Source organism: Limulus polyphemus, unplaced genomic scaffold, assembly GCF_000517525.1.
Source record: "Limulus polyphemus unplaced genomic scaffold, Limulus_polyphemus-2.1.2 Scaffold86, whole genome shotgun sequence".
NCBI classification, from domain to species: domain Eukaryota; kingdom Metazoa; phylum Arthropoda; class Merostomata; order Xiphosura; family Limulidae; genus Limulus; species Limulus polyphemus.
Window position 1 is genome coordinate 1,041,698 of NW_013665696.1, and position 5,687 is coordinate 1,047,384.

A 5,687-nucleotide genomic window follows, 5' to 3' on the forward strand; every position below is an offset into this window, starting at 1 on the left:
CGGTCATTACATGTGTCTGTCATAGCACAGTTGCCAATGTTCAGAATTTTGTCATTCATTACATGTGTCTGTCATAGCACAGTTGCCAATGTCCAGCATTTTGTCAATCATTACACTGTCTGACATAGTACAGTTGCCAATGTCCAGCATCTTGTAGTTCATTACACGTGTCTGACATAGTACAGTTGCCAATGTCCAGCATTTTGTTGGTCATTGCACTGTCTGACATAGTACAGTTGCCAATACCAGCATCTTGTTGGTCATTACACTGTCTGACATAGTACAGTTGCCAGTGTACAGCATCTTGTTGGTCATTACAGTGTCTGACATAGTACAGTTGCCAGTGTACAGCATCTTGTATTTCGGTACACGTGTCTAACATATTACAGTTGCCAATGTCCAGCATTTTGTTGGTCATTACATTGTCTGACATAGTACAGTTGCCAATGTCCAGCATCTTGTAGTTCGTTACACGTGTGTGACATAGTACAATTGCCAATTTCCAACATTTTCGTGGTCATTACACTGTCTGACATAGTACAGTTGCCAATGTCCAGCATCTTATAGTTCATTACGTGCGTCTAATATAGCACAGTTGCCAATGTCCAGCATTTTGTTATTCATTACATGTGTCTGTCATAGCCCAGTTGCAAGTGTCTGACGTAATACAATTATTATTTTCTAATACTTAGTTCATTATATGGAGATGTAATGTTATTCTATTAATGCTCGTTAATTTTTAATTTATTATAAATAAATGAAATCGTATAGTTGTTTTAATCCGGGCTCTTTATCTCACTAAATTTATCTAAGGTATAGGTATGACCGAATAGAACTTTGTAGCTCATTTACAGTTCTCTGAAACTTATATAGTTCTTACTGCCCAGAAATTATTTTACCACAATGTACTAACATATTGAAATTACGAGAACACAACGTTATATTTAAAAATAATAATTCTCAATTTTGTTAATTTCCTAAATATAGTAGACTCAAGAAGTAGATTAAAAAAACACTCGGTCGTTGATCTCGTTAAATGCCTGCAAGTACGCAACCTATTATCAAACCAGTTGGTTTAGGCTGTGTCAGAAAACAGATAGGACTTAAATAACTCAAATGTAAGGTAACTTTGAAACCTGCTACTTTCTCTGGAAGATTAATTGCTGGGCTTGAAATAGACTTTAATGACGTCTTAGACAGGTGACTACTAGGTTATTAATTTTGTTTTATCCAACTCTGATTAAATCTGTTTAGAATAGTAGATTTAATTCTGGTGCCTTTACTTGCTTGTTTTATTTCGATTTCTGACCAGAGTGCCTATTCGGAATTTTACTGTTGGGTAAATGTATCTATTTAACAATATTTTATTTATTTTTGAATTATAGAACCATTTCAGTTCGTTTATTGTTGCAAAGAATAAATGTTTTTGCTTGATTGTTTTCACTGTAACTGACAACTCTAGGTTTGTTTCTTTAAAGTTAAGCACAAAGCTACACAATGGGCTATCTGTGATCTGCCCACCACGGGTATCGAAATCCGGTTTCTAGCGTTATAAGTCCGCAGACTGACATGAATCATTTTTTATCATAACTGACAACTAAAATTGATATTTTTTTTATCATAAATGACAACTAAAATGGGTAATTTTTTATCATAACTGACAACTAAAATGGATAATTTTTTATCATAACTGACAACTAAAATGGATAAGTTGATGTTTTTTATTTGGGTTTTTTCGTAGATTTCAATTCGCATGCTTAAATTGACGACTGAGGTGGATATTTTTTGTCGTAACTGACAACTGAGATGGATATTTTTGTCGTAACTGACAACTGAAATGAATATTTTTTATTACGTGATTAAATTGAGTTTCTTTTATTCTTTTTCGTAACTAGCATCTCACGTGAATAGACTGATGGGGTCACACTGTGAAGCTCATCGTAAAGGGATCATTAAAGAATCTCTGGGCAGATATTACATAATCTAATATATATTTAAAATATACAGTTTAATTTTTTATTAAAAACAATCCTGGAGTGTATTCTAGTAATTCTTCGTTGTAAAATAAATATCTTTAGTACTCTCTGTAGGAATATCTCTACATCACAGCCTTGAGGTCAACAATATTAAGAGCTGATAGGAACAACGCTTGGTGTAGACGTATAGGTGGCAGAAGAACTATACAATATATTACTTTGACAGTTAGTACAAGTGCTGTTTTTTTTTGTGTTTTACCTTAACTGACAATTTACATTGTTAAACTTGTAAAGGGACCGTTAAAAAAATCTTTGACCAGACAATATAACATCCAAAACATTAAAAAAATACAGTTTTGATTTTTATATAAAAACAATGAGGAAGCAGTTTCTAATAAATCCTTATTTTTAAACATCTCTCTCTCTAGCAGTTGAGGTCATAAACGTATATGGTTGGCACATATTAAGTTTGGGTATGAATATATAGGATGTGGAAGGACCATTTAATTTATGTTTTTGTCAGTTGAGGAACATATTTATTTTAAAACAATACCATAGATGGCGCTGTAAGGAGACTTTAAAATCGTATTTATTCGGGAAGTCATTAGAAATTGCAGTCGTGTGAACTTAATATCGAAGCTTATTCATTCACTCATCGATTAGTAGTTTTGTTACGACTACTCAATGTTGACAGTTGTATAAAAAAAAATCATATTCAACATTACGTGACGCAAGCTTTGTATTCGTATCTATCATGTCTTACCTCGTCCCAAGTGTCTTGTTGAAAAGAACAGAGGGCACTCTGATGTGGCTTGTATTAATATTACTGTTTTTTGTTTCAAGGCCATCTTGTGGCGCCACCTATCTTTTACACTTGTACCAAATAGCCAAGCTGTAGATGGTGTGATACGTTTATACTCAAACTTACTTACGCTAGTCCTTTGTTTTGAACATAGTTTCCATCCCGATCATCTGAATTTAACAAATTACGTGAACTTTTTCCAGTGTATGCATATGTTAACTTATCTATAGTGATGCATACGTACAATAAGTAGGAATACATTTTACAAATCCAAGTGGATAAAAGAATAATGCTGAAGACATCACTGTTTTCTGTTTAAAGCAAAATTAGAAAGGATTATGTTAAAAGGTTTCTAGAATATATTCAATGCATATATATACTAAACCTTCACAAGACCTACTTGTCCTTGCAGCCGTGGGACGTTATAATATGACGTTCTATCCCACTATTCATTGGTAAATAGTAGCCCAAGAGTTGGCGATGCGAGTTTTTGACTATCTGCTTTCTCTCTAGTCTATCACTTCAAAATTAGGGACAGCTAGTGCACATAGCCCTCGAGTAGCTTCAACAAACAATAAACAGATCTTTAAGCTGATGGCAAAATTATCAAACATAGTCAGTAAAGCATGTTATTTGAAACAGGAAATAAATGTACAGAAATAGAACAACTATTAAGTATAGAGACTAGAATAATGACAAAAAAATGATTAATGATGTATAAAACTTATCTTTCAATTATCTGACTTGTGAACATTCGTGTACATAGTTCGTCAAGTGTAGTAACATCTGTTTGAAACTATTGTATTCATTCTTAAAGCAGGACTGACTGGCAAAGATAACAATGTTGACATTTTATCAACAATTCGTTTTCATCTGCGAAAGGGGAAAAAAACTACTCAGCATAAAATAACATACATACTGTAAAGAAGCCGTGGTTGAGGCCGATAAAGGCAGTCAGTAGTTCGAACTATATTTAAAAGATGAAACCAGGCCCAATATGGCATTGAGCTGTACGTAAATCACCATTTATAGACAATCAAAGAATGAAAAATTTAAATCCACGAGGAACGCCCACAGTTCAAATATTGTTGTTGTTTTTTAGTATGATAAAGATTTATTACCGCTGCGAAACCAACCTAATCTGCCTGTCGTCTTAACGTCAAAGCTACTTTACAATTTAAGCTGTTGTATATATGCCATTCTTATGGTCGTGATGAATGGTCCAGGTGTTCTTAAGTAGATACAGAACACAGGGCTAAAGTAGACGTGTATAGAAGATACATATCAACCAAGTTTATTTATAAATCATATCACTAACTTTACACATGTTTCTTCACTTAGCAGTAACTTTAGACTGTAAAGTACGTTTATAAAGTAGAATAGAAGATACTTCCCATCATACTCACTAGGATGCAGTAACTATGATAACCCTTTTGGGTTCCTTAAACGAGCCATATCGTCATAGATTTTACGAATCAACAAAAAGGTAAAAATAGGTTTTCTATAAGATTCCTTTCCGAAAACTAAAATATTTGGCGTAGAATGAAAATTTAATAACATTATTGACAGAAAGTCAGTTGACACGACCCTTTCTCCCTTATGCGCTTATATAATCGTAGTATGTTATATTTGACAGTATTTAGAAGTAAGGTATAGAGATAACATTTAGTATTTATAAATAATGGATTCCACTGCTGGAACTTATTTTGTTATGCAGCATAATTACGTTAATGAATTGTTATACCGGTCAAACTTATCTTTGTTATATGCAGCATAATTACATTAATGAAATGTTATACCGGCCAAACTTATCTTTGTTATGCAGCATAATTACATTAATGAAACATTATACCGGCCAAACTTATCTTTGTTATGCAGCATAATTACATTAATGAAATGTTATACCGGCCAGCCTTATCTTTGTTATGCAGCATAATTACATTAATGAAATGTTATACCGGCCAACCTTATCTTTGTTATGCAAAGTGGGTCATAAAATAAACATGTGAAGATACCAATCAGTCCTCTCTGTTTTGAACGTTAGTTTTGTTTGATACTAGATGTGGTTCTTCCCCTTTACACTAGAGAGGATTAACAAATGTGTCTAGTATTAGCAACAGCATCCTATCAGATTATTTGTTTGTTTGTTGTTCAATTCAATAAACACTGTAAACTTTTCATATTAACTAAAAGAAAAAAAAAACATTCGATATTTTTAGCTTGCCAAAGAGAAACTGTCAAGAACAGGCTATAATTAGGCAATTATATCTTACTTTAATTAACTAAGTTTAAACTCAGAAAAACCTGAACTGATAATATTAAAACTCTTAAAGCCATAAAAAATTAATTTAAAGAGTTTATCATGCAAGTGAGTGATGCAACCAAATGACCATATTCTGAATTTATCTAATCAGATCTTGAGGAAATGCAGAGTTTGAATGAGATTCCGGGTTGTGTCGTTGTTTCAGAAAGCAGTAAATTTAAAGTTATTTGTCCACGTGATTACACAGGCCTGCGATGGTTTTATTGTCTTGAAATTTTTACACGTTCAACATTAATTCCTGTACGCTGAATTCGAAAATGATGTAAGTTTTTTTCCATCACGTACAGATTTTTCACAAAACGTTATAATGCAATACGTAAAAGAAAGACCACCACACGTAGTTTTGAGACTAAAAGACGTAGATTTCACAAAAAAATCAAGATGAATGAGGATGCATAGTCGTTTGACATCAATGTTCTTCCCCTTTTCTTCAGTTTGTTTGTATTTTTGTTAATAAACATTAATTAAAAATATTCATTGTGGTAAACGAAATAATAATTTGATCTAAGTAAGAGTTTTTTCTTTCCGATTTGTAAAAAATCCTTACGTGATAGAAAAAAAATATATTATTTTCGAAATCTGCGTA